Source organism: Hyla sarda, chromosome 1, assembly GCF_029499605.1.
Source record: "Hyla sarda isolate aHylSar1 chromosome 1, aHylSar1.hap1, whole genome shotgun sequence".
In the NCBI taxonomy this organism is placed as follows: Eukaryota; Metazoa; Chordata; class Amphibia; order Anura; family Hylidae; genus Hyla; species Hyla sarda.
The window spans coordinates 137,513,056-137,525,072 of record NC_079189.1 but is presented as its reverse complement, the minus strand read 5'-3'; positions in this window follow the sequence as shown (position 1 = coordinate 137,525,072).

Below are 12,017 nucleotides of genomic sequence, written 5' to 3'. Positions count from 1 at the left end.
CACCAAGGAAGAGAAGAAAGGAAGGAAAGAAGGGGGGGATGGGGGGGTAGGGGTGGCAGGGGGGGGGGAGAGGAGTAGAGAGGAAGGGAAGGAGAAGGGAAGAAAAGGGGAGGGGGAGGAGGGGAGGGGAGAAGGGGTTGGGGAGTGAGAAAACATGAGGAAATGAGGAAATAAGAAGTAGGAAGGGTAGGCCACATTAGGTAAGATTTTATTCAAGTCTGTCTCCCACTTTTTGTAATGAGGGAGCATTTCAGGTATAGCATCTTCTTTGAAGAATTCATACATAGATTTGAAACTAAATGTTGTTAAAGTTTGACTGGTTGGGGAAAGCAAGTCAGACAAGTACTGTGCATGTTGCTCTCTGGTCAGGTAAAAATTACAGTCTTGGTCCAATCAGCAGCTAGGATGGGTTATTTTAGGCCTCCTGAGCCTTTAAGGTGAGCTGCTATTTTTTACTGTGCACTCTTTCTCTTTCCACATGTATATTTGTTTGTAAAGTATCTGTCTGTGCATTGGTCGGTTATCCTGTCTAGTTTAATATCTGTATTACTAACTAGTTATTTGTATTTTGGCTTGTGTTCACACCTGTTTTTGTGAATTCTTGACCTTTGTTTAGACTTGTATGTATTTTGCGTATTCCACCTATGGTTAGGTCTGTTCCTTAGTGTGTCGCTTTGTCCTTTTACTGGAGTCTATTTGGTTTTTGTATTGTGTGTTCTGTGTATTTTGTATTGTGTGTATTTTGAAGTTAGATAACTTCAGATAACCTTACATCCCCTGAATCCCTGGTTAATCTTGCTGCTATATATTTCCTGTAATCCAGTTTTATTCATATTCTCAAACCTGCTGTATCTTGCTTTGGTTTTCTGTTTGTGTACGCTTTACATTCCTGCCATTATTTAGTTTCCTGGTTCTGTTTTGTTGGGCTAGTTTCACACCGATGTTGTGCTCAGCACCTAAATGGCTGTTAGACTTTTTTTTTCTCAGTCTTTAATGGCTGTTATCGGGGTGGAGCATAACGGATCCCGATGAATCCCATTTACTATAAGGGGGTCCTTCAGGCACCGTTATTTTGTAGCGGGAGTAGCAGAAGAAAAGGCGACACAAGCAGTATTTTTTTCTCCCGCTATTCCCACGGGTTCCCCCGACGGCTTTCACACTGCCATGTCCTAACGGCAGTGTGAAAGAAGCCTTAGCTTGTAATCTTTTGTATTCTGACCTGTGTACCTGACCTTGTACAGCTCTTGTTTGTTGTTTTGACTATGTCACCCCTGCACTTTAGTCAGCAGAGCGACTGACACCCAGTTGTAGAGCCGCTACTTAGGGTAGCAATGCAAGTAGGGAGGGAAAGGGGTTCTGGGATAAGCTCAGGGGGCAACAGTCCTGGCAAATACTGGACTCTTGTAAAATATGCATTGTTTCCCTGAGGGTTATCATTTTCTGCAAAGAAATAAAATAACACGCTCTGAAAGACCTCAAGGTAGCATAGTCATTTACAGATGTTGAGTAAAATCATGCAGGCAACACAAAGCTGTAAAAGCTCAGATGCACTTCATGTACTGCAAAAAGTCCTCACAAGGGATATAAAGAAAATAGAAATTTGCATTAATATGAAGATGGTTGAGTTATTTTTTACATTTTCGCCATTTGCCTGTCTCTGTGATTTATCCAAATCTATTAGTCTGACATACCTACTCATCAGGTTCTATTGTAAAGTGTTTCTTGTTTCCACTTTGCTTTTTGCTTAAACTGCAGCTGGATAAGTACATTATGAATATAACAGATTAATGACTCCTAATAGAATCATATTACTGAACAGAATAATCCACAATATATGCTGAAAATCATAGTTATGAAATTAGAGTAATTAAAACAGGCAATGAGCGTGCAGTTATACATTGTATATTGCTGAGAGAACAATTTACTTTCGTATATGAAAATGTTGCTGATAGCAGATTATACTTTATTAAACATTATTTCTCCATAGTCTAATTTGTCCAAAAGTCATTAAAATAAGACAGAATGTAAATTATCAAATATACAGTGTCAACAAATGAATATTACATTATTTGTGATTGCGGCAATAAAAGAATATAAAAAAAAAAAAAAATCAGGTTTCCAGCTATCCTGTGATTAAAAGCCAGCTACTTATAGGGGTAGTCTATAATGACATATTGTTAGGACAGTGACGTAGCTATAGAGGTCGCAGGGGTCGCAACCACGACCCGGCCCCATAGCCTGGGGGGCCCGCAGGTCCCCCCCTGTCACTACACTATGCTACATGCTGCAGCAACAGTCCGGGACCTCTGGCGCGGCCTGAGGGCCCGGGCACGCCACTGCCAGCACTTTTTTTTTAAATTACCTGTGGCGCAAGCTCTTTAAAAATAATTTCCGGGTCGGTCGGACATTCCAAGGGCTCATGGTAGTAGACGTGCACCACATAGACACGCATGTCTGCTCCAAGCCCCTGACGCGTCACAGCCTCTGACCCTGCGTTGAAGTGTGGGAGTGACACGAGCAGGAGCCTTCCCCACAACCTCACACCGCAGCACCGCTGTTCTCCAGGAAGGTAAGGAGATTGAGGACCGGGTGCTGGGGGTGGTGTAATATTAGTGAGCATGAGAACAAGGACGGGGTCCGGGGGGGGGGGGAGCTGGAGGCTGGGATTGCAATGATGATAATGAGGAAGAGGGGGTGCTGGGAGGGGGGGTGCAATGATGAGGAGACTGAGGATGGGGTGGGGGGGAATGATGAGGAGAATGAGGATGGGGTGGGGGGAATGCGATGAGGAAGAGGGGGTGCTGGGAGGGGGGGTGGAATGATGAGGAGACTGAGGATGGGGTGGGGGGGAATGCGATCAGGAGGAGGGGGGTGCTTGGAGGGGGGGTGTGGAATGATGAGGAGACTGAGGATGGGGTGTGGGCGGGGGTCGTGTGTGATGATGAGAAGCGCCAGGATGGGGTGTGGGAAAGCAATGATGTGCAGGGGGATGGGGGTGCGGGGGATGGGGGTGCAACAGGGGGAGTTCAATGATGATAATGATGAGGAGTCTAAGGATGGGGTGCGGGGGGGGGGTGCAATGATGAGACCGAGGATTGGGGGGTGGAATAATATGGAGTGCAGGGTTGAAGAGCCAAGGATGGGTGGGGGGGGTTTGATGATGAGACTGAGGGTGGGGTGCATGGGGTGATGAGAATACCGAGGATGGAGGGGAGGGGGCATTGGGGTGATAAGCTGACCAAGCATGGGGTGGGGGGATTGATAAGACAGAGGATGGGGTGAGGGGTATGCGGTGTATGGCAGTATTATATTCAGGGGTACAGTGTGTGGTAGTATTATATTCAGAGGGTACAGAGTGTGGCAGTATTATATTTAGAGGGTACAGTGTGTGGCAGTATTATATGCAGGGGGTACAGTGTGGGGCAGTATTATATTCAGAGGGTACAGTATGTGGCAGCATTATATACAGAGGGTACAGTGTGTGGCAGTATTATATGCAGGGGGTACAGTGTGTGGCAGTATTATATTCAGAGGTACAGAGTGGGACAGTATTATATTGAGGGGGTGTGGTGTGTGGCACTATTATATTTAGAGGGTACAGTGCATGGCAGTATTATATTCAGTAGGTACAGCACGTGGCAGTATTATATTCAGTAAGTACAGTGTGTGGCAATAATATATTTAGAGGGTACAGTGTGTGGCAGTATTATATTCAGGGGGTATACTGTATGGCAGCATTATATTCAGGGGGTACAGGTTGTGACAGTATTATATTCAGGGGTACAGTGTGTGGCAGTATTATATTCAGTGGGTACAGGTTGTGACAGTATTATATTCAGGGGGTACAGTGTGTTGCAATAATATATTTATAGGGTACAGTGCGTGGCGGTATTATATTCAGGTGGTACAGTATTTGGCAGAATTATAATGTGTTATAATGAATATTGTCTTTATACAGAGGATGTGGATCTGCTGACAAATTAAGGAACCAATGATGTCCGGGCATCAGACTCTGCAGAGAAGATGGAGCTGGAAGAAGTCCTGGTGTCTGGACCGGATAAAGAAGGAAAGGAAAGACAACAGAGAAGACGTCACTCAGGTCATTGATATCATTGTGTATTCTCCTGACTGTCCCATAAGCTGGAGTCACTTGTAAGTTCCGCAGTGATGATGGGTGACACTCTACCCTAATCTGTGGCTTTCCAGCTGTTGCAAAACAGCAACTTCCTTAATTCCTTCAGGACGAAGGGCGTACCTGTACGCCCCTCGCCCGGTGTTTAAAATGGGGTCACACCGTAACCCAGCATCACATCGGGTCGGTCCCGGCTATCGTTAGCAGCTAATAGCGTGCGGCACCGATCGTTGTGCCGCACGCTATTAACCCTTTAGACGCAGCGATCAAAGTTGATTGCCGTGTCTAAAAATGAAAGTAAACGCTTCCCGGCAGCTCAGTCAGGCTGATCGGGACATCGCGATAAAATTGCGATGTCCCAATCAGCTAGTACGCGAGCAGAGACCCCCTTACCTTGCTCTGTCGCGTCCGATCGGCGTTGGATTGCTCCAAGCGTGAGCTACAGGCTTGAGCAATCGAGCTCCTATCTTGCTGATCCATGCAAAGCTATGGCTTTGCAGGGATCAGGGAAAAAGATCAGTGTATGCAGTGTTATAGGTCCCCTATGGGAGCTATAACAGTGCAAAAAAAAAGGGGAAAAAAAAAGTTAACAAGGTCATTTAACCCCTTCCCTAATAAAAGTTTGAATCACCCCCCTTTTCCCATAAAAAAATAAAAAACTGTGTAAATAAAAATAAATATATGTGGTATCACCGCGTGCGGAAATGTCCGAACTATAAAAATATATAATTAATTAAACCGCACGGTCAATGGCGTACGCGCAAAAAAATTCCAAAGTCCAAAAGAGAGTATTTTTGGTCACTTTTTATATCATGAAAAAATGAATAAAAAGCAATCAAAAAAGTCTGATCAATACAAAAATGGTACCGATAAAAACTTCAGAACACGGTGCAAAAAATGAGTCCTCATACTGGCCCATAGGCTGAAAAATAAAAAAGTTATAGGGGTTAGAAGATGAGAATTTTTTACGGATAAATTTTTCTGCATGTAGTTATGATTTTTTTTCCAAAGTACGACAATATCCAACCTATATAAGTAGGGTATCATTTTAACCGTATGGACCTACAGAATAGAGATGGTGTTATTTTTACTGAAAAATGCACTGCGTAGAAACGGAAGCCCTCAAACTTACAAAAGGACATTTTTTCTTCAATTTTGTCGCACAATGATTTTTTTTCTCGTTTCGCTGTAGATTTTTTGATAAAATGACTAATGTCACTGCAAAGTAGAATTGGTGGCGCAAAAAATAAGCCCTAATATGGAATTTTAGGTGCAAAATTTAAAGCATTATGATTTTTAGAAGGTGATGGGGAAAAAATGAAAATGCAAAAACTGAAAAACCCTGCGTTCTTAAGGGGTTAATTCCTGATGCTCTTCAGACATGATGGGAGTTGAACTGAGGTGATAGGTGGGGGTCCCAGCAATCTGACCCCCACCATAAAAATGGGCTGCTTATTATAAAATGCCTGGGCCTATTTTTTGTCCCAGTCCAGCCCTGCCTGTAAGTCACTTAAATCACTATGTATTCTCCTGACCGTGTCCCATCAGTGCTGTAGTCACTGATGTCTTTGTGCGACCAAGTAAGGGGGTCGTCGGGGATTGGGAAAGCGGGTCGTCAGGGGGTAGGGGGGCCCAGGACAATTTTTTGCATCGGGGCCCTATGGTTTCTAGCTAAACCCCTGTGTTAGGATATGCCGTTACTTTATGATCAATTGGGGTTTGACCACTGGGACCCTTACCAATCCTGAGAATGACAGGGCTGTATTACTAAGGCTTGGTTTACATCGATGTCGCCTTTTCGTTGTCCTGTTCTTTCACTAAGCAGAACAATGAACTACCAGGGCTGGCGTATCTGTTATGTCCGTATTTATGTGTTTTAAATTTTCTGCTCTGAGTCCTGTTCAGTAGAGATGTTGCGAATTGTTCGCCGGCGAACATATGTGAAGTTCGATTCGCCCCCTATACTTTAACATTGCGGTAAACTTTGACCCTGTGAGTCAGAGTCAGCAGACACATTACAGCCAATCAGCAGCAGTCCCTCCCTTCCAGACCCTCCTACCTCCTGCACAGACGCCATTTTACCTTCATTCGGCATGCTGCAGGCTTAGAAAGTGGAGGGACAGAGAAGCTGCTCCTGCTGTAATAGGGAAAGCAATAGCTAGGTTGCTGCTAGGTGGTGTATTCAGGGTCCACTTTACTCCTAAAGCCCTAGTCTAACATCTGCTTTAAGGACAGCACCCAAAAAAGCCCTTTTTAGGGCTCAAATATCAGTCCGTGTGTCTTGCAACAGCTGGAGGCACCCTGGTTGGGAGGGAACCGCTGGTTAAAAGGGGTACTCCAGTGTAAAACTTAAGTTCCTTCAAGCAACTTACTACAGTATTAAAAGGGCTATAAGTTCAGTCCGTGTGTCTTGCAACTGCTGGAGGCACCCTGGTTGGGGACCTCTGCTTAAAAGGGGAACTCTGCTGGCAACCTTTTTTGCTCATTGACACACTAATGCAAATCACATTTAGTGTGACAGTTGTTCAAATAAAAAAATACCTTTTTTGGCTGTGAAATAAAACCAGTGCTGCCTAAAGCTGGGCTCTAACCATGTGCTGCCTAATATGGGGGAATCTATGTGCTGTAGACCGTATATATAGAAACAGACATATAACTGGGAATTGCACTTAAAAAGTTCTTTATCTCAAGATTTATCCATGTACAAACTTGTAATGAGATATACAGAACATAATCACCCGGTGCTCAATGAACTGCTCAGAGGTAAATCCACTCGGTGTCTTCAGAACTCTCCATCCCAGACTTGCTGCTTGTTGGACGGTATGTTCCTGGCCATGTGGACGCTAATTCTGAGGGATGTTTCAGGAGTCTCCTCCCTTTCTCAACATCGGAAGTTCGCGTTCACCGAAAATGTTATGTTCGCGACATCACTACTGTTCAGACATTAGCTTTGGGTCTGAACAGTTTCTGTGTTAATTCTCCCTGGGATGGGAAGAGTTAAAGGAGTATTCTGTGCAAAAACATCTTATCCCCTGTCCAAAGGATAGGGGATAAGATGTCTGATCGTGGGGGGCCCACCGCTGGGACCCCCGCGATCTCCCTGCAGCAGCCCGCATTCTATGCGTAGCTGCGTCTGCAGTTTTGGAAACCACCAGGCTTCCGAGACAGAGACGTGACGTCACACCACGCCCCCTCCATTGATTCAATAGAGGGGGCGTGATGTCACGTCCCTGTCTCGGAAGCCTGGCGGTTTCCAAAACTGCAGACGTAGCTAGGCATAGAATGCGGGCTGCTGCAGGGAGATCGCGGGGGGTCCCAGCGGCGGGCCCTCCGCGATCAGACATCTTATCCCCTATCCTTTCGATAGGGGATAAGATGTTTTTGCCTGGAATACCCCTTTAACCTTCCTAACTTAAGCACTGGGATGATATCTAATACCTCTTCAGGTGCTGTTGTGGGCTGATAATTAGACCTGTATTCTGACCATGTCTTGTTTATGATGCACCTTAGCTATGTTTGTCTGAGCACATATCCTGAGTTTTAACCATGGTTATCTGTCCTGTTTGATATCTAGATTTTAGCCTGCTTTGTTTTACTACCTTTGTCTGGGTTTTATATTCTTGCATTGTTCATTCTGTTTTGTGTTTCCTTAGTCCGAATTCACGCTGTGCATTTTGTCAGTCCTGTTTTGGCCCTTGTTTGAACCTGGATCTCCGAGGATAGAATCCCTGAGCCTTGTGCTATCTGTCTATCTAGGAGTGAGTTAGTCTTGCTTGTATTTAGGATTTCTGTTTCCTCCTGGACTAGTATCCTGATCACTCAAGGGAGAGTGCCCGCTAGATAGGAGCCTATTTGGCTATGGTATTGATGTCCCTCTATGATTAAAGTGGGGTGTCTAGTGGGTTCCTTGTTTTGAGTCCAGTGTGAACAGTGCTCTTGATTTCCTGACCTGTTAGTATGCTTTATTCTTCCTTTTATATATATATATATATATATATATATATATATATATATATATATATATCTGTTTGTTGGTTATTGCATTCCCGTTATGTTTCTGACTTGTACAGGGGAGACTTTGTACAGTTCAGTTTGTTTTGTTGACTTTGACGCCCATGGAAGGGACTGGCTCCAAGTTTTCGATCCGTCATTTAGGGCGGATGGGCAGGTAGGCAGGGAGAGTGGTCTTATGGACATCTTTAGGGCTCACTTCTCCCTGCCCTCCGTTCATGACAGTATCCAATGGATGCCGGGTACCAATGACATCTGACACTATTTTGTCTGATATTTTTGCTAGACCTATGACAGAGAAACCCTCACTGCAGAAGTCATGTACAGAGGTTAAACATCCACCAATAAACAAGATGTCATATTCCAGAAATATTCCATCTTTTATAAAAAGAAAGATGACTAAAAGAGTACCTGTCACCAAATAAAACTTTTAATATAGTGTTCCATGTGTAATTAGCAGACACTTTCCCATTCAATTGCTTTTAAAATTATCAACATAAACATGTTAATATAAAAAACAGCCTCTAGGTGGCTCTGTTCTGTTTCCTGCCACAATTAATACAGTGAGTTTGGTTTCCTCTCGGCCTGGCAGGAGACCAAACTCAGGAAGTGCTTCTCTGCACGGAGCTGGATTGACAGCTGCACAGAAAGTAAAAGCTCCACAGATTCTCACAGAAAGCTGCACAGACTGAAAGCTGCAGGAGAGCCTCACTGATAGCAACACAGACTGAAACATGCAAAAAGCCTGAGGTCTTCTATTCATCACAGCACTGCAACCATATGAGGGCGGAAGTGGCCCTCCAGCAGGCTTCAGTGATGTCATGCCTGTTGGGAAATGCCCACTTTCTCCTGCTGGGAAATTGCACTATGTGAGCAAGAAAAAAGGTAAGATACACAGCTTTTTAAAGCTCTGAATTTTTTTTTAAGGGCTGGAGGGGTGTTAGGAGTAGTTAGGGAACATAGCCTGAGTTAGTTTAGAACAGTTTATTTTGTGACAGGTACTTTTTAAGTACTGAAGCTTAGCAATATTAGCCTACAATTCAATTTTTGAAACTATGGTAGGGCTCGCCACTGTGGATCACCTTAATAACTGTCACAGATTTACTATAGATAGAGAAATGCAGAAATGTAATGCTACTGCTGTTTTTGCAGATATTTCTAATATGCCAGGTTTATAAAGAGGTAGATGAAAGTTAGAAAAAAAGTCATTTTTTTCCCCAGAAATACCAATATTCATGTTTGTGGACTTTGTCTTGCACTGTACAATGGAGTTGTGGTGTGGAAATATTAATGGTTTGTGACATTGCCTTTATGGTGTACTTCGGAGGTTTCCTATTGTGCGCTAGATTGCAGTCTTGTGTTATTGGTGATTGCTGTAGCTGCATACAATGCTGTAAGTGTCAGAGTAGCTTTGGAAGCCCTCTCTTTGTTGTTCTGTGTTGAGCTGGAGGAGAGTCTACTGATGAGGTCTGATGTCGCAGCTGTATTTCATCAAGTATTACAAATTTGCATGGATTTCTACCCAACTCCCCCTCTCTAAACTGTCATTCACTCTGAAAAAAAAAAACAGCTTAGGTCAGTCCTATGTTTACAAACAGACAAGCAGCTCATAGAGAGATCATAAACATGCTGCCCATACAAGTCTATACATAGGAGGGGTGAGGTGTGAGGATGGAGGTGGAGGGAGTATAAGGAGTAGAGACAGAGAGGGCACAAATAGACTGGTAACTGTAACTATTAAAGGGGTACTCCAGCCCTAATACATCTTATCCCCTATCCAAAGGATAGGGGATAAGATGTCTGATCGCAGGGGTCCCGCTTCTGGGGACCGCCGCAATCTGTCATTCAGCACCCACCTTTGCAAGCTCTCCGCAGCGCTGGAGGCTCCGAGTGTGCAGCGTGACGACCACGAGGCCGGAGTATCGTGACATCACGACTCCGCCCCATGTGATGTCACACCCCACCCCCTCAATGCAAGTCTATGGGTGGGGGCATGATGTCACACGAGGGCGGAGTTGTGACATCACGCTACAACGGCCCTTTGGTTGTCACGCTGCAGACTCGGAGCCTCCAGCGCGGCGGAGAGCTCGCAAAGGAGGGTGCTGAATGACAGATTGCAGGGGTCACCAGCGGCAGGACCCCCGCGATCAGACATCTTATCCCCTATCCTTTGGATAGGGATAAAATGTATTAGGGCTGGAGTACCCCTTTAAATATTACCCCAGGGCTTAATTTAGCTTAGATTTTTTGCTATTGAGCTATAATGGCCTCTATGCTGTGGCTGCCTGTTAGGGTGCATCACAAAGACATTGAAGAGTAGAATCCCCTTCTCTGTGTGTATACAGGATATGGGAGCCATCACAAAGGCTAGGCTGAGGGAAAACTAAAAATTAGAGATTGAGCTTACAAATCTGATGAATAATGCCATATAGAAGTTATACACTCACTGGCCACTTTATTAGGTACACCTGTTCAATTGCTTGTTAACACAAATAGCCAATTAAATGGTAACAATTCAATGGATTTAGCTATGTAGATGTGATCAAAATAATTAGCTGAATTTCAAACTGAGCATCAGGGGATTTACAGTAAGTGACTTTGAACATGACATGGTGTTTGTTGCCAAATGGGCCATTCTGAATATTTCAGAAACTGCTAATCTACTGGGATTTTCAGGCACAACTATTTTTAGGGTTTGCAAAAGAATGGTCTGAAAAACAGAAAACATCCAATGAGCGGCAGTTGTTCATGTCAAAGGTCACACGAGAATTGACAGACTGGTCAGAGACAACAGTAACGTAATAGTAATTCAAATAACCACTCAATTAACCACCCAATACAATCTTTGTATGTAGAATACCATCTCTAAATGTACAACACATTGAACCTTAAAGCAGATGGGCTACAGCAGCAGAAAAACCACATCGGGTGCCACTCCTGTCAGCTAGGAACAAGAAACTGAGGCTACAATTTGTGCAGGCTCACCAAAATTGGACAATGAAGAACAGGAAGAATGTTGCCTGGTCTGATGAATCTCGAGCCCAGCTGCAACATTCAGATGGCACTGTCAGAATTTTCCATAAACAACATGAAAGTATGGATCCATCCTGCCTTGTATTAAGGGATCAGACAAGTGTTGGTGTAATTGTATGGGGGACAAATTCTTGGCCCACTTAGTACCAATTGAACGTGGTATAAACTTTGTAGAAAGAGCACATTGTACAAAGAATACCATGAAGAATGAAGGAGATTCATAAGGCAAAAGGGGGATCCAACCTGGTACTAGTTTTTGTGTACCTAATCAAATGGCCAGTGAGTGTATATAATTGCCAAAAAAAGCTGTAATATTCAAGTACACATACAGTCATGGCCGTAAATGTTGGCACCCCTGAAATTTTTCTAGAAAATTAAGTATTTCTCACAGAAAAGGATTGCAGTAAAACATGTTTTGCTATACAAATGTTTATTCCCTTTGTGTGTTTTGGAACTAAACCACAAAAAGGGAGGAAAAAAGCAAATTGGACATAATGTCACACCAAACTCCAAAAATGGTCTGGACAAAATTATTGGCACCCTTTCAAAATTGTGGAAAAATAAGATTCAAGTTTCAAGCATGTGATGCTGCAATAAACTCACCTGGGGCAAGTAACAAGTGTGGGCAATATAAAAATTACACCTGAAAGCAGATAAAAAGGAGAGAAGTTCACTTAGTCTTTGCATTGTGTGTCTGTGTGGACCACACTAAGCAGGGACAACAGAAAAAGGAGGACAGAACTGTCTGAGGACTTGAGAACCAAAATTGGGGAAAAATATCAACAATCTCAAGGTTACAAGTCACTCTCCAGAGATCTAGATTGGCCTTTGTCCACAGTGA